This window comes from Canis lupus, chromosome 16, assembly GCF_003254725.2.
Source record: "Canis lupus dingo isolate Sandy chromosome 16, ASM325472v2, whole genome shotgun sequence".
Lineage (NCBI taxonomy): Eukaryota > Metazoa > Chordata > Mammalia > Carnivora > Canidae > Canis > Canis lupus.
The window spans coordinates 57,780,709-57,799,230 of record NC_064258.1 but is presented as its reverse complement, the minus strand read 5'-3'; the positions used below and the strand labels follow the sequence as shown (position 1 = coordinate 57,799,230).

Sequence of the window (18,522 nt, the reverse complement as noted above, 5' to 3'; positions counted from 1 at the left end):
ACTAAAATGAGCCAAAATATTTACCTTTAAAAATAAGGTTCCAAACTCCAGTTGTAAGTACCATCGTTTAAATGCACTTTGCACATTTACCCAATGCTGAAAAGGGCAAAGTTAATGTAAGTTTAATCCGAACGATTTTTCATTGTAAATGCATAAGAAATGCCGTGCTCTCCAATAAACCCTACCCGACCTAAGGAAATATTTTGAGATCAGGCTCAGAAATGAAATAACAATTTGGTCCAGTGGAATTTATCTTACAAAAAGCATCTCATCTTGAAAATAGTACCAACGGACTATTAGTAGACGGGCTAGTGGTCGGTAAGGGCCTTCAAAATGATTCTTGGTACCACATAGCCTTTATGGTTTTGGGCGGGTACCTCCTTTGGTTAAGTGACTCTTTGCGTAACTAAACTTAGAAACGACTTCACTGTCACCTCGTATCTCTTGAAATATCAATAATTGAGGATATTTGGAGCAGATTCTGTTTGCATTCTTTTCGGTAAACCTTGGGCACCAAGCGCATTGCTGAGTATTCAGGAGACGTGGACAACGATTCCACCAAACACCCCCTGGGACAGGTTGATCAAGATACATGCGACATATGGGGACACCAGGGTGGCTCAGTTGGTTGGGCGTCTGCCTTCGGCCTAGGTCATGGTCCCAGGGTCCTGGGATGGAGCCCCGCCCCCCATAGGGCCCTCTGCTCAGCAGGGAGGCTGCTTCTCCCTCTGCCCCTCCCCCAGATCATGCTGTTTCTCAATCTCTCTCTCTTTCTCTCAAATAAAAATTGGAATCTTAAAAAAAAAAAAAAAAAGATATATGACATGTGGAAATTCTGGGAAATAATGGGAATTATGGTTTGCCTTGGATTGGGAAGGCATCAGGGCAATGCTCAATGGGGCATCTGTGTCCCCTCTCCATGTCCAAGTCTTAAAACTATAGTAGAGGAAGGCTCCAAGGTTGACCCCAAGTCAATGTAAAATAACTAGAGCCAGGTCAATCAGGAGTGAAGACCTGGATGGAGAGACAGTGGGAGTGCCACTTAGGGCACAATAACACTCAGGGTGGATTTCTTCTGGGCCAGATTAAGCTGAAATCTCCTCCACCAGCTTGTAAAATTGTCTACACAGGATCAGAACACCAGCTTCCTTTTTCACACAATAGTGGCGTGAATATAAAATGCCGTCGTATGCGCCAGTGTTCCTGGTAAACTATACAATATTCTGGTGATGCCAGGTTTCTTTTTTCTTTTTTTTTTTTCTTTTTACACTATTTATGTTAATATGCTGTCCCCAGCTGGGGTCCTTGTGTTTGCTTACCTGTAGGAGAGGTAAAATCAGGTTAAAACGGGTCTGCGAGATGCCATGTAAGCGTACACTTGGTAGATTTTGGTATTTCGGGCTTCTGAGAGTTCACATTCACATCATACAAACTTGTCTTTGTATGATGTGGGAGAGGGTGGGGTTTGGAAATTAAAAAGAGGGGCTTAAAAAAAAAAGTAAAAAAAGGAGGCTTTCATTTCCAGCTGCGTTTTTGCTGTTCCCCTGGGGCTAGCTCCTTAACTCAGCCACAGCCGGCCTCCTCCGGTGCAATAAGGCTAGTGACATCACAGTACCAAGGGTTGTGTGGGGATTGTTCTAGACGACATAATATAAATGAAATTGGACGGTGAATGGCACCTGCCATACGGTTAACCCCGCAGAAAGGTTTACACGATGACCCTAGTGTTCTGGAGTCCCGTTCAATAGGTTTTTGTAAACTCATTAAAGATCTTTTAAGTCATTCCAGGGGATTCTTAGCTGTCAAAATTTAGTGAACTAAAAAACCTGAATTGCTTTTCTTTCATTTCATGTGTTTTATGTGACTATTGGGGGGGAAAAAAAACAGGCCTCAGATGCTGCAGGATCAAACAAGCGATCCCGCTCGTGTATGTCATCACAGGCAAATCCGCCGCAGAGCCCCCTCTTCCTACATTTCTAAGTCTTGCTTTAATTTAGTATCATTTACATCACTTTTTAGATGAGTGTCTCGTTGAGCTTTCATCCCGCAAGCTGGTGGGCTAATATATAAAGTAATCTGAATTAATGTAGAAAAACATTAGCGATGTTCATTTTTCAGGTGTGAATGATTTCCCCAAGTATCGACATCTGCTGTGCTCCTTCTCCTCAGTAATTGTGCAAATTGGTAAAGCCATCATGTGCTTGGCACAATTCTGATATTGGATTTCCAGACACAGAGGACTGTGCTTTGTCTCCAGATGTTTGCAGATTTTCACTGATGCTCCTGCAGCTGTGGGCTTCACGGGGACTCACCGATGTTCCGGTCTGCGGGTGATACGGGACTGGTCTCCCATCGTTTCCTCTTCGAAGCCCATTTTCATGCGAAGGGTTACTTACAGCACATCCACCAGCAGCCAAGCAGGGATGGGGAGAGACAAATCATTCCGTTAGCTGTTAGGTATTTTGAAAATATCTGAAATTTTGGCTAAAATGGGCTTGCGCGTTATTAGTTTCAAATATGAGTCGATTCCTTGGGCACAAATTTAAAAGATAAGTCAGAGGGAGGTGGAAATATATGGATAAAAGTTACAATAACATTTAAATATCATGCAGGATGAATAGGAGATATCACTATTATCTGTTTTTTTTTTTTTTTTAAATCAAGATTCTAGAATTTTCCTAAAATAGGATTTCTGCTCTTTTCCCATCACTCCCTTTCTGGATTTTGTTGTCTGCATCTCACAGAGCACAGACAAGCATGGATGCACGGTCAAACGTACACACAATCATATTTTAAGTTCCAGGTTTGGTCCCTGAGTCTCTGAAACCAGAGGCGTAGCCGGGTCAGTTAGGTGTGAACTGGGGTGGGGGGGACGTGCCCCATCTAATGAACACAGTCATTTTTCAGAGGCAATTCTGAGGTTTACACAGACCCCACGGGGAGGAAGGGTTGCTCTCCCCAGAATATCTGAAGTTGCAGATTTCTATGTTAACCTAGTTTTCTGGGAATATATGTATTTTTTATATACCCATGATATGAGACACAGGAAGCAACCCTCTGGACTCAAGGGACCACACCATCTTTGTCTTAATGCCAGCGTGCTGCCCTGGGGCCCCCGCCGGTCTCCGTCATTAGGGCTCTCCTGCTACTGATGGATTATTCTGCATATATATTCTTCTCCTCCCATTTTTTAAAAACAGCATTTATTTTTATTTTTCCATGGAAAAATACACGGGGGCCGTAAAATACGTTGAGTCACTTTATAGTCCAGATGACAGCCCCTCTGCAAGCCGGAAAGCGAAGGTAGTGCAGGCACAGGGTTAAGAAATCCAAGCAATAAAATGTTCCTACTCATGCTGTTCCCCCAGGAGCCCCAACAGACACACACACACACACACACACACACACACACACACAACCATGTGGCTGTGATCGTGTTGAGAGCATCTCATGCCAAGTTCACCAGTCGTTGGCCTTGGCTTTATTTCCTACTCGTATAGTTTCAAATTCTTCACATTAAATTCTTGTTCTTTTGCAATTATGTGTGATATCCCCTATTAGGCTATCGTGGGGTGAGTCATTTCTTTGAACTCTGATTCATTCTTGATGGAAATGCGTGTTGCTTTTCTCTCGTTAGAACTCCGAGCGGTGCTCTCCTGACACCCTTGTTTACATGTCTGGTGATTTTTAAAAACATATCTATAATTTAAATTCCTAATATCGGGTTTGCTCATCAAACTTTAACGTGCATCTCAAATGGAGATAGCTATGGCACCTGTCCCCTGTAAGGCTGGTGCTGACTTACCGTCCTGCCTCCAGTGCGCAGGTGTGTTTGCGCCACAGTTCACAAGGACTGCCTGCCAGTTGGTAGGGGGTTAGTATTAACTTACTGTCTAGAGAGGCACAGTTGTCCAATGGTTAGCACCTCTCCATGTGTTTATTATTGGGTGCTTGTCTGTGAACGTTCAGTCCATAACAATTGCCCACTTTTCTGTTTGGGTGTTTCTTTTTCTTACAGATTTGCATGGATTTCCTGTCACTAACGGGGATTAACTGTCATGCATATCATTTAATTCATATGATTTATGACATTTACCCCCCAGCAGATGTTTTAGCAACATCATCAATCTGGAAAATATTGAGTTTTTAAAAAAAAAATATTTAAGTCCTTAGAATGATTTGAATAATTCATGACTGACGGTACAAAATGTGGGTTAAATATTATTATTAATATTAAAAGAATGTTCATGCCAAGTATGTGTGTCTGTGGATTCCCCCTCTGCCCACATTTAAAAACATATTTCCTTCATCAAACATTTTCAACTTCCCTCGGTTTGAACAGACCATCTTGCTCTGGCCAGGACCTGACGCGTATGGTAATACCCTGTGTCTTTCAGACATCCTTTAAATTAAGCTGAGTCTTGGCTGATAATGGCAGTGCCAGTTCCCATTCACTACCGCGTTGCCTGTCCTTTTAATTATTGAAGTCACTCTAAGCTGTTTATATTTGGGATTTACATTTTAAGTCCCCTTTTCCTTTTAATATCAAAGTATCTCTCTATATATTCATGTAGATATTTACATTTATCCTTCTTTGTAAAGGTGATGTGCTTGATTTTCATTTTGCTGCTTTGTATGATTTTAATGTTCCTTTATTTTGCCACTTTTCCTATAGAGATGATAATTTCTGCTCTTTGTTTTAATGCATGTGTTGAGGGACACATATTTTCTTACTGGCAATTTGGAAAGTTTATAGTCTAATTTTAACAAGAATGAGCCAACGTGTGTACATTTCACCAACATCTTAGCACTTTAGAAAATAGGTATGATTTCACAGTGTCAAAGAGGAGAGCATTTGTTATTAACACTTCCTTGCAAGGCTTCTTCTCTTCCATCTCTGATTTGTTTATAGATTACACTTATTTTTAGTTATTCCGGAGTTGCTTTTATTATTTAGAATGCTATATGTAGTCGTTCTTTCCTTGATATTCAAACTAGGGCAATATCATTTCATTCCAAGAAATATTAAGAATTAACATAATCACGTTTTTGATCTTTTCTGCCCACCCAAGCATTTTGATAAGACTTTGTTCACATTTTCTTGTATTTTTTTCTTCCTATGTACTGTTCCATTGCCTTCTACCATTAATTGTTACTGACCTGTAATATGATTCTCACCCTAATTTTCTTTCAAAAATTTTTGAATTGTTTTTCTTGCCCAAATGCCTAGAATAATCTTCTTATTCTGAAGACACATCTTAATGGGGTTATGAGCTAATTTTAAACTTGTTGTTTTGCTCTTCTCTCCAGTCCTTGCTTTTGCCCCCTCCTTCCCTCATCAATCACCAAATCACATACATTTTATCTTACTGTGAAATTGCATGTCTTGGGATGTCTAGGTGGCTCAGTGGTTGAGAGTCAGGTCATGGCCCCAGGGTCCTGGGATTGAGTCCTGCATTGGGTTCCCCCCCAGAGAGCCTGCTTCTCCTTCTGTCTATGTCTCTGCCTCTCTCTCTCTCTGTGTCATGATTTAAAAAAAAATATTTAAAAAAATAAGGAAAGAAATCATATGCCTTGACCCCCTAACATAAACAACAACCAATTTCCTACAGTATCAATGGCATTGTGTAACTTACTGATGTTTTAAACATTCTGTGTTTATTTTCCTGGTCTTGTCCCAAATATCTTCACACTTCCATAAGCATTTTGAGAAGCTCCCCGGCCATCAGGGACTGTATCCATTTGTCCTTATTGCAGATTACTGCTCTGTAATTATAAGTATGGATATTAAGGTTTAAGAGGAATCTGGGTTCCTGTGGGGTAACTGCTTCAGTTTATTTCCTTAAATTTTTCTCCTTTCCTCCCTTAGAACTATTTGGATACCAAACAGTTCTCAGAGGATGGGAGAATTAAAATATTCTCATTTTCTTATAAACCTATGTTTATAATTATTTAGGCCTAAGACTATATCATATCCCTTTGTCTAGTTAAGTCTTTTAAGCCACATAAGCTTTTTATTGTTAGTCCCAGTCTTTGTTCCTTCCATGGAAGGAAATTCCCTAGATTGTTCTCTACTCCTTCCAGAGGCAAAAACATTTTCTCAGACGTTACAAAACTTTGCTCTCTTCAATTGAAACTATTCTTCTCACTCCTAGTTGCACATTAAATTCACCTGAAAAGCTTTCTTTACAGTCTAAAGATCACTCTAAGGCAATTAAATGTGGCCAGAGTATCAGTATTTTTTTTAGGATTTCCAGGTGATTCCAATTTATAGTCAGCACATAGGCAACAAGTGACTACTTTTCCCAGGTTATGGCCTCATTTTCACCTGTTCCAGTTTGAACAACATTAAAGCTATAAATAAAATGTAATAGGGAGCCCTTCTGCAATGGCAGGATAAGGATCTCTGAAACTTCACTCCTTTAAAAAAGCAATGACAACACAGGCTGAATGGTCAAATATAACTTTTCAAAATTCTGTAAGTCAGCCAAAGGCTTGCAACAAACTGAAGATCACATATTAAAGAAAAATGTCTATATATTGGTTAAAAACAATGAGCTTTGTGTCATTTTAATTTTCCCTATTTATATATCCCTCTCACTAGTTCTCACGTAGTTGTGAAAAACAAGAATATATAAGTCAGGGGGAAGTAAAATGGGCTTGGAGCTCCCCTAAATGCCCCATATCTAGATTTTTTTTCACTATTTGACTTTCCTTATAGTTCCCAGGAATATTTCATTCACAGGGCTTGTATTTATTTGACTTGACTAAGTCTTTGATCACTGAGAAACTCTATGTCCAGGGTAATTATTGAACAAAAAGAAAATCAATGGTGATTGCTTAATAGTAAAGTTGCATGAGATGGCAAACATAATGTCTGCAATAAATTCAAAAGAAAAATTTTGAAAATTGGATGACCATAGAGGATTTTTGAAAAGTTATGATATAGTCCTGGGAATCTACAAGGTGATGTGCATCGACAGGGCTATGTGTATGCCCAGGAAAGAACTAAAAACTTTTAATCTCATGTCTGGCTTACCTTGATTTTCTGTACAAGCTGAAACTGAAAGCTAAAACAGAGTTGTAAAATTCCAGAGCATTAAAGCTATTCACAAAAACATATACAAAGCTTCATGACAAAGAGTACAACACTCATTGGTGCAACTGCTATCCTGTCATCTACTTCCCATTAAACTAATAAAGCAAAAACTTCAGAAACATCACATGAAAAAATGAAACTTTATAGGATGAGCCCAAGAAAGTCATTAAACAGTCAAAGAACAGAGACATTAACTTAAATACAAGGAAATCTAGAGCCTGCTGTTGCCAAATTAAATTATTCAAAATGTCTATTTTTCAACAACAAAAAATATGACACATATACTATTATGTAGGAATAGGCGAACAAAATACATGAGACACATAGGAAGCAAAGAGAACAGAAAGTTTAAAACCTTCTTTATCAGTAAATACATTAAGCATAAATTAATTAAATGCACTAATCAAAAGACAAAAACTGATACAATGGATAAAAAACATACAACTATATACTAGCTAAAAGAAATACACTTTATATTCCAGAATATATTCCAATTCCATGAATGTGAATATATTCCACATTCATTCTAAAATGAAACTATAGAAAAAATGTACTATGCAAATAGTAATCAAAGGGGTAAGTATACTAATAAAATAAAAAAATAGATAATAAAATAAAAATAATTGATAAAAGAAGGATATTTAATAATCATAAAATTTTCAATTCACCAGAGAGATGTAACATTGATAAATATATACATACCTAACAACAGAGTTTAAAAATACTTAAATACATAACTTAAAAGAGAAAGGGACAACTTTGCAGTAATATTTAGACTTCAATATTACAATTTCAATAATAGATTAAAAAACTGGGTGGAAAATCCACTTGGAAACAGAAAACTTGAATAACATTTTAAATCAATTGGATTTAACCAACAGATATAGAAGTCTACATAATTCTGGAACATTCTCCAGTATAGGCCATGTGTTAGGCAAAAACAAACAAACAAAACCTTACTAATTTTAAAATTATTAAAATCATAAAATGTACATTCCCTGACTAAAACGGAAAGTAGAAATTAATAACAAAAGGAAATTTGCAGCAATTTAAAAGCTACAAAATACATTCTTTATGTAGTCAAATATTGTTAAAGACAAAATCATAAAAGATATTAGAAAAAATTGAGGTAAATTAAAACTAAATTTATGGGATGCAGTGAAAACCATGCTTAGAAGGAAATTTATAACAAAAGCATTTTCATTAAAAACAGAAAGCTCTAAAATAAATCAGCTAAACATTTCACTTTAAGAAACTAGAAGAAAAGAAAATTAGACCAAAAGCAAGAACAAAGGAAATAATAAAGATTAGAGTTAAAATTAATGAAATAGGGAATAGAATAAGAATGGAGAAAATTAAAAAAAATCAAAAGGTGGATTTCTGAAATGATTAACAAAATCAACAAATCTTTCCCTATCCTGACCGAGAAAATTAAGAAAAAAAGACTCATTTTACAAAAGCCAGGAGTGAAAGTGGGGAAATAATTACCAGCCTTCCAGAAATAAAAAGAAAAAACAACTCTATGCTAACATATGTGATCCTCCAGATTCAATGATAAGATACTTAAAAAGACACACACTACTTGATTGAACGTTTGTATCCTCTCAAAATTCCTATGTTGAAATTGTAATCCCCGGTGTAATAGTATTAAAAGGAAGGAAGGGCCTTTGGAAGAAATTAGGTCATGAATATTGAACCCTCACAAATGGGATTAGTATCCTTATAAAAGTTTTAAAAAAGAGCTTGCCTCCTCTCCCTCTCTAGTCTCTGTCAGAGGAGGATACAATGAGAAGACAGCCACCTGCAAGCCAGAAAGCAAGTCCACACCAGACACTGGCTCTGCTGCTGACTTGATCTTGGACTTCCCAGCCTCCAAAAATATAAGAAGTAAATGTTTCTTATTTAAGCCCTCTAGCCTACGGTAATTTGTTATTGAATCCTGAGCAGACTAAGATATTTATATAACTAAAACAAAACAAAACAAATAATAAAAAAAAGAAAATCTGAATGGACCTTCAACAAATAATACAACTCAATTATTTACCGAGAAATTTAGCACAAAGGAAAGCTCAGGCCCAGATAGATTTGCTAGTAAATTCCACCAATTGTTTAAAGAAGAATCCACGTAAATTATTCATAGACTTCTCCGTAAAATAGAAGAGGATGAGAAACTCCCCAATTTATTCTTTTTTTTTTCTTTTTTTTTTTAAATTTTATTTTATTTATGATAGTCATACAGAGAGAGAGAGAGAGAGAGAGAGAGAGGCAGAGACACAGGCAGAGGGAGAAGCAGGCTCCATGCACCGGGAGCCTGACGTGGGATTCGATCCTGGGTCTCCAGGATCGCGCCCTGGGCCAAAGGCAGGCGCCAAACCGCTGCGCCACCCAGGGATCCTCCCCAATTTATTCTATGACAGATTTACCCTTGATAAAACAAAACAAAACAAAAAAAGAAAAAAAAAACAAGCAAAGGCATGACAAGAAAACTTACAGAGTAATATTTCTTATAAATATAGATGCAAAAGTACTCAACAAAATGCTAGCAAACTGAGTCCAACAGAATATATCAAAGTTAATACACCACAACCAGTGAGTTTTATGCAAGAATGCAATGTTGGTTAACACGAAAATTAATTCAACCCATTAGAATCATCTCACTAAACTCCAAAAAAAGAGTTTGACAAAATCCAACACCCTTCCATGATAGAATCACTCAACATAGTAGGATTCAAAGGAAACTTCCTCAACTTGATAAAGGGCATTTATGAAATACTCATAGGTAAATGGAGAAAGACTGAATGCTTTTCCCCTAAGATCAGAAAAAAAAAGGATCTCTATTCTTGTCATTTCTGTTCAACATTTTACCTGAGTTTTTAGTCAGAGCAATGAGGCCTGAAAAAAAATAGCATCCACACTGGAAAGAAAGGAGTTATACTATATCGGGAACTAATAATCTTGAATAAAGCCTTATTAGATGTAATAAACAACTTTAGGAAAGTTGCAAGACAGAAGATCTATAAAGAAATTAATTACGTTTCCATATGTTACCAATGATCAACCCGAAAATGAAATTAAGAAAAAAAATTCCATTTATAAAAGCACTGAAAAGATTACAATGCTCAGCAATAAATTTAACAAGAAAGGTCAAGACTTTTATATTGAAAACTATAAAATATTGTTGAAGTTATATTAAGAAGACCTAAATAAATGGAATGATACAATGGTCATGGCTCAGAAGACTTAAGATTATTAAAATGGTGATATTCCCCACAATTATTTGAAGGTTTAATACAGACTATAAAAACCCTAGCTTCAATTTTTGCAGAAGTTGACAAGCCGATCCTAAAGTTCACATGAAGATGCAAGGGGACCCAGAAGAGCCAGTCTTGTAAACAAAGAACAAAATTGGCATAAAACGACTTCTTTGTTATAAAAAATTACTGCAAAACAATAGCAAACAAAATAGTATGGCACTGGCATAAGCACAGACATGGTAGGTAAAAGGAATATAAAAAAGAATTAAAAAATAAGATATCTATAGTCATTTATTTTTGATAAGGTCACCAAGACACTTCACTAGGAAAATAATAGTTTTTTTTCCATGTATTATGCTAGGACTATTGCTATACAAATGCAAGAAAAAAAATGAAGATGGACCTCTACCTTACACCACACACAAAAATAACTCAAGGTAAATAAAATATCTAAATGCAAGAGATAATTTTTTTTAAATCTTAGGACAGAGAACACAGGAAGCAATTTTCCTAACACTGTGTTAGGCAATAACTTCTTCTTTATGAAAACATAGAAATAGTGAAAAAGAAAAAAAAAAAAACAGACTTTATCATTATTGACAATTTATCTGTTTTTTTTTTTTTCAATGTATCTGTTTTAAAGACACTATCAAGAATGTGAAAGCACAATAACAAATTGGGAGAATATATTTGCAATCATTTATCTGATGAGGTACTCATATTGGAACATATTAGGATAGCTTACAACTCAACAATAAAAAGACAACCAAACTGAAGGAGTAGCAATGTGACTATTTCTCCAAATAAAATATACAAATGGGCAATGATCACGTGAACACATGCTCAACATCATGTCAATAGTGAAAAACAACTAAAACCCCAGAAGAGATACCATATCTTACTCACTAGGATGACTTTCATAGTAAGCAAGTAAGTAAGTACAAACCCTTGGGGAAGACGTGGAGAAATAAAACTCTGCATACAGAGCAGGTGGTGCCTGGCACAGAGCTTGGAAAACCTGTGGAATTTCCTGAGTAATAGGAGTGAGAGGAGCCTCTTTTGTTATTCATATGGTCCTTTCGGTCATACCTGAGTTTATGCTGAAGAGGTGACCCTTGAAGGACAGACCCCTGTAGACCTTCAGAATAGGAGCTGGTGTCCAGGGGAACCACCCGTGTGATTAGAGGGTTGGAACCTTCAGGAGCCCCATCCAATCTCTGGGATGAGGAGAGGGCCTGGAGTCTGAATTAATCACCAAAGGCCAACGATTTGATCAATTGTGCCTACGTAACGGAACTCCCATAAAAACTCTAAACAATGAAGTCAGAGAGCTTTCGGGTTGGGGGACACGTTCAGGTGCCAGGGGGCGTGGGTGGCACAGCCCAATTCCACAGGGACAGAAGCGCTGGAAAGCCTTCTGGACCTCATCCTATGTGGCTCTTCATCTGGTTGTTTAATTATGTCTTTTATTAATAAACCAGTAAATGTGAATCGTGTGTCACTGAGTTCTGTGAGCCATTTTTTTGCAAAGTATCAACCCAAGGAGGGGGTCACGGAACCCTTGACTTATAGCTGGTCAATCCGCTGGTGGCCCAGATGTATGGTTGGCATCTGAAGTGGGGGCAATCTTGTGGGACTGGGCCCTTGGAGGATCATGCTCACTCCAGGGAGGTAGTGTCTGAATTAAAGTAAATTATAGGGCAGCCCCGGTGGCGCAGCGGTTTAGCACCGCTTGCAGGCCAGGGTGTGATCCTGGAGACCCGGGATCGAGTCCCACGTCGGGCTCCCTGCATGGAGCCTGCTTCTCCCTCTGCCTGTGTCTCTGCCTCTCAGTCTCTCTCTCTTTCTGAATAAAAAATAAATAAATAAATAAATAAATAAAATAAAATAAATTATAGTGCATCTTGCTGGTGTCTGGAGATTTGGAGAACTGTTCCCTGGTGTACAGAAAAACAAAACAAAACAAAACAAAACCCCACATGTTTGATGTCAGAAGTACGTTGAGTAAAAACAAAACAAAACAAAACAAAAAAATGAATGTTCTGTGAGTGGAAACACGTCATAGTGGTAAAGAGTCAAGGGTCCTAAGCTCCTACATAAGGGATTTTTGTTTTGTGTAGAGACATGGTGTGATTTAGATTTAGCCTGGGAGGAAATTACTTCAGATTGTCACTAATTATCCTCAAGGAATGTTCTTGGAGGTCTTTGCTTGGAGATATCTGCGGAGGCGTGGATTCAATGAACCCAAAAGTTCCACAATCTTAAATCCTATTACTTTTTATTTTTAATCTATGCATATGGCTAACTGCTAATTTACCAGATAGAACTGTCGGTCGGTTCTTCTTCTCCTCAGCTGTTCACACTGTTGCTACGTGCGGACGGATCCACTCCACTGTTCCTGATGGGGGTGCCTGCGCGCGGGAAGAGGAGTCCTTATGTCCAGGTGATGTTCCCACACCACACACACGCCTCCAAAGTTTCTGAATATATATTCACAGCCAAAGGAAATGTCCTATTTCTTAAAGAATTTATAAAATACTAACAAATTCCAAAACTTGACATTTTCAAGCCTGCAACCTGGTTTCGCTTTTTGTTTTTGTGTTTGTTTTTAGCAGTTTTCGATAGAATAGATTTATCTTGGGGTTAATTAAAATGCCATCTTCCTTACCAAACCCAGACGATGTGTTCACTGGGTCTTCTGTGGGGTGTGACAAGAAATATTTGGGCTTTTAATTTTTTTTTTTCTTTTCTCCCCATGAACCCATCCTTAACTAAAATAAATCTAGAAAGATATTTATTCTGTTTATGGGCTACGAACGCAACCCTGACAAGCCATCTTCTGGCCCCAGGGAAATAATGCTGGCTTGACCCGGCTTCTCCTTTGGATTGGCTAATTTTGCTGCTTGATACCAGTGGTTCATTTTGCTATTCCTGGTCAAATTCAGCCCAATCTCTTTGCGCTCGTCTCATTATGTAAATATCGAAATCTGCAGAAATGATCTTCTGTGCCCTTTCGCGAATACGCTGCCAAAGAGCAACGTAGATTTGTTTTAGCCAAGTGATCCTGAAACACATCACTTCCAGGAAGAGAAAAAGGTGCATCAAGCAACCCCGTTACCTGTGGACCAGGGAGCACCAGGGTGCAGCACGCTCCCTGTCCTAGTCAGTGCCTCACACAGTAGGCCCGCTCGTGGTCCAGGCCGTGGGGAGCCTCCGCCTTGGGAAGTCAGCTCACCTAACGTCCTTGCTTCACTCCGCCGTAGTAGGCTCCCTGTCTGGACTTTATCCTGGGGCTCGTCGATGGTTGGGCTGCTTTTGAGGCTGGCTTCTCTCATCTCTCAGCGATTGCTGTCTCTGGTCCTCACCCCTTAGGCCGAGTCCTTGGCTGCTAGATCCTGGATGCTTGTCTTCTCTGCTTCACCGGGAGCCCACAGGTGACTCCTTTTTTTTTTTTTTTTTTTTAAGATTGTATTTATTTATTTAACACAGAGAGAGAGAGCACAAGCAGGGGGAGCTGCAGGCAGAGGGAGAGGGAGAAGCAGACTCCCCACTGAGCAGGGAGCCCGACGTGGGTCTCCATCAGGACCCTGAGATCCTGACCTGAGCTGAAGGCAGACACCCAACCGACTGAGCCACCCAGGCGCCCCCGCATATGACCTCTAAGCCTGCTGAGCCTCTGGTTTCTGTTAGTTCCCCAAACCCTGCGCTCTCTCCTGTCCTACTTTTCACCCTTCCCACTGCTTCCCAAGCTCAGCTGTCCTAAACATCCCTCCCGCTAGCCCTAGCTTGGCCAGACTCTTCAGATCCCGGGGACAAAACACAGTGCAGCATTATCGGCCCTCTACATTCCAATAATAAACATGAAAACAGTCTAAAGTATTACAATTCGGCTGAAATCCCGCAGTAGGCATTAGGAAGGCTAGCTGGTAAACTTGCTTAAAGAGATTGCATATATTCTCCCTCTCTCATTGTAGGGTTTATTTATTTCCGTATTTATATACTTACTTAGAGCTCATGACAATCAGTACTGATAAAGGAACTTGCTGGAATTAATGTGCTGGAACCTCGAGAGCAACTAGTGACAAAAGGGCATCTGAAGTGGAGTGGAAATGACAAATTTGATAGAGTGAGTGAATTTGCTTTTGCCCCGGATGATTTTTGCTGCAAAAAAAAAAAAAAAAAAAAAAAAAAAAAATTGAAAAATCGAAAGATATTTGAACAGCTCTGGTCTTACGCTGTATCATTATGGTGATTGATCACTATGTGTAAACCATTACACGCTAACTATATAAACCTAGTGTGTGTATGTCTATACCCGTATACCATAGGACTCCCCGTAGTATATGTATGGCTATCCAGTGCATATATGTGGTGACTATGCACATTGTGCTAATTGTGGACTGCATGTGTATGTGTGGGGGTGCACACACGCGTGTGTATGCCTGCATATATGGACCGTTCCCGATTTACGATGGTTCAACTTATGATTTTCTGGCTTTACGATGATGGTGTGAAAGTGATACCCACTCAGTAGACACTGCACGTAGAATTCAAATGTGGATCTTTCCCCAGGCAAGCGATATGCACTGTGCGGTCGGTCGGTAGGAGCCTCTCCTGCGATGCGGGGCCACATCAGCGTGGCTCCCAGGCGGCCACACAGGCACGGGGATCAACAACCGACAACCGTTTTGCACCCTAGTCCCTTTCGGTAGGGTATCCGATGCATGACAGGAGACGGTCAACCCTTGATTATAAGATAGGCTTTGTGTCAGATGAATTTGCACACGCGTAGGCTAATGTCGGGGTGCTGGGCCCGTGTGCGGTGGGCTCGCTAGGCTGGGCTGTCTGGTAGGCTAGATATATGGAAATGTGTTTTGACGTAGGATATTTTCAACGTATGACACATCGGTCAGGACACAACCCCCTCGTAGGGAGAGGAAGATTTGTACATGCACTGCCTTAGCTAACTAGTCGTCACCGACCTCATTTACGTACATCTATGCAGGCGCACATACGTATACACAAACTAGGTTAGTTAGAGACTTCATTGCACATTCTCTATTTCCCGCTCATCATCATTTCCTTCTTTTTGGGCAGAGTCCTACAGCCATACATATATAAGGCACGGGCTCCAGAACCGTCCTCATCCCTGGGTGCAGGGGCGCATCTGACTTGGGCTCATCAGGCCTGTTGGCTCCTTTCCTTCTACCACACTGGGCTCGGGCGTCCCGGCAGGACACGGGCAGCACGGAGCTCTCGTCTGATGGTGGTTATCGGTCTCAGGGCAGGCCCGCCGCACGCTGCTTGCACGCTGCTTGCACGCTGCTTGCACAAGAGGCCTGGCCGTCGGAAGCCAGCTTGTAAACCCAGGAGAACCCAGACCTGGGGCCCTGAGCAGGTGCCCATGACGCTTCCAGTATTAACAGGTATTTTTACGCTGCTGTGAAGCAAGGCTTCTGTGTCTGGAAGTAGCTTCACGGATTCGTGTTTCCTACCAAGTTCACCCTCCTACCTCTCAGCCTTCGTCTCTCATGCTTGCAGAGAAATCCTTTAAAACCAACATCTTGCCATTTCACTTTCGTATTGAAAATTACTCTCCACCCAATTTCCTGTGAGAAGACAACTAGGACATTTTTAGCATGACGCATACTGTTCTTTCCAGGCATTTACACCTACTGATCTCCCCAGGAAAACTCGACTATCTGCCGGGTACTCGGACTTGCGGCTACTTCCGAGGGTGGACCGCCTCACACCCTGCCACCCCCACCCATCCTCTGCACCTGACCGACTGGAGGAGCGCCCCCTCCCCGGGCCAGCCTGACCCCCTGGTAGGTCGCATCCTCCCCCATCCTCATCTCCTGAGACCATTCAGCTTTGACAAGCAAGATGCCCCTAAAACACTCATTCTTTCTGCCTCGAGCACACGTCCTATCACAGAGCAGCAAAATTATGTTTGCTTATTTACTTCTCTTCCTCCGTGTGAACTCCTGATGGGTAAGGATGATATTTTTCTTTTTCCCCTTAGGCTCTGGCATATAGAATTGGCTCATTATTTTTGTTGATCTATATTATACAGGAGTACTTTTTGGCATTCATTTAATCAGTGGGAAAAGAAAAAAAAAAAAAAACAAAAAACAATTCCTGAAGGCTATCAACCTGTATCTAAAAGGATAATGGTGCAAGAGTCAAAAGACCGAAATTTAATGTCTAGTTTTTCATCTGCGAGTGTGTGGGGGGGGGCGGGGGGGGGGAGGGCGTAAAAAAATAAAAGGGCTTTCCGTGCTTGACAAAGCAGGACAGCTGCTAGAGTGGTTTTTGGATGTTTATGCAAAGTAGGTATTTTTATAGGATTTCTTGCCGCTCCACCTGATTTGTATGCTTTGGAAGTGAAGTGTTTAGTACTATTTGGTTGTAAGGTCAGCAGTTGGAATCTAGGCAGGATGATTTTCTTTTCTTTCCATTCTTTCTCCCCCTTCTTTTCTTGAGTACCAATGATCTACCTTTATAAAGTAGTTGCTAAAGATACTTTATAGTGTGTTTTTTTTATAGTTAGAATAGGAGCTCCCGACAAGATTTGCAAAGGTAATAAGTGCTAGTGTACTTAGGCAGACTCTTTCAAGGTTCGGTGTACCTTCCTTCTCTGCTTTCAAGTTGTCTTTCTGTAAAGATTAATCCTCAGGTATCTGCAAGGCTTCTTTTGTCCTTACTTCATTTGGCACGGGCGTAAAGCGAGCTTTATTCGGAAATTAAAGGTAAGAAAAATTAAAACACCAGAGGGAGGATAGCAGATTTAAAGTCAGAAGGCGGCATTTTCGGCTTTACCAGCTGCGTTGTAATTCATAAATCTGCCTTTTCTCCATCATAAGGTGGTTGCAAAGATCTAATGATGATATATAAGGTAAAAATACTTTGCATATTAAAATATTCAAATCAAAGTGTAACTCTTCACCCACAGTGGAGTGCACACACCTTTTCCCACAACAGAAGACATGCCGTGCTCTATACATCTGTGAGCTTACTTGATGACTATCTCTTTAAAATAGGAGAAACTCTAGAACAGGCAAGAGCACAGGCTGCCCGGTTCTTCTGCTGATCAGCAATATAAATCCGACCAGTCGCACAAACCCTTTGTGGCCCAGTTTCGTCATCGGTGATATGCTCCGGAAAGCGCTGGTGAAGATGACCTGAGTCAGTGTAGACGCGGGGCTCGGAACAACGGCCGTGCACGTTAAGTATTAGTCGAGAATACTAGCATCTGTTCCTGCTGCAGACGTGAAGCTCCACGAGACCAGGAACCGGGTCGGTTTCATCTGGCCCCGGGTCCCTAGCACCTCGCCGGGCACCTGCTACCTCACGGGCATTCAAATACCCACCATTTGCTCCGACGTGGATGGAACTGGAGGGCGTGATGCTGAGTGAAGTCAGTCAATCGGAGAAGGACACACATTATATGGTCTCACCCATATAGGGAATATGAGAAATAGTGAAAGGGATTATAGGGGAAAGGAGGGGAACTGAGTGGGAAAAATCAGAGATGGAGACAAACCATGTGACACTCCTAACTCTGGGAAACGAACAAGGGGAAGTGGCAGGGGAGGTGGGTGGCGGGTGCGGTGACTGGGTGGCGGGCGCTGAGGGGGGCACCTGATGGGATGAGCACTGGGTCTTGTACTGTATGTTGGCAAACTGAATTTAAATAAAGAAATAAAACCAAAGAAAAAAGCACAAAGGAATGAAGGAATGCACAAATGGAACCGAATAGTTTCTTCCTGCTGGAAGTGAGGCCGGCAGCGCTTGGGATGCAGCACAAGAAGGGGAAGGGGGGCATCAGCCCCCCGACTCACAGGGAGACCAAAGGTGGTGGCAGCGGCCAGCCCAGGAAGTGGCTCACAGTGACAAGGAGACACCTTTAGATCACCAAGCTTCACGCCTCATGTCGTCTCCTCATGGGCCGTCTTCTCCCATAGAGAGCCCCACGACGTCTTCGTAGTGTCCCCCCACAGCTGCTCTCCTCAGAAGACCTAAGACTTTTGCATCTTTCTGAGAATTCCCCCCAAACGTCTGCAGTGTTAGCTGCAGCTTCCGGTCAGGAAAGGAAAACGACCACCAGCAGGGAGCCCTGCTCTCCTGTTAACACACAGAAGGCCCCACAAGCAGGTGGTGGAATCA

General features: G+C 40.7%; 1 long non-coding RNA gene across 3 annotated transcripts in view; it reads left to right on the top strand.

Moving 5' to 3' along the window:
- Positions 1-14,481, top strand: part of LOC112659161 (uncharacterized) — a 31,440-nt gene extending 16,959 nt beyond the window's left edge. For 2 of the 3 annotated variants that reach the window (XR_007402740.1, XR_007402739.1), the window contains 3 exons: positions 12,707-12,796; positions 13,726-13,787; positions 14,363-14,481. This is a non-coding gene — a long non-coding RNA (uncharacterized LOC112659161). Of the gene's footprint in view, positions 1-12,706; positions 12,797-13,725; positions 13,788-14,327 lie in introns of all 3 variants that reach the window. The other variant, XR_007402741.1, reaches the window with a different exon arrangement.
- The last annotated feature ends 4,041 nt before the right edge of the window (positions 14,482-18,522 follow it).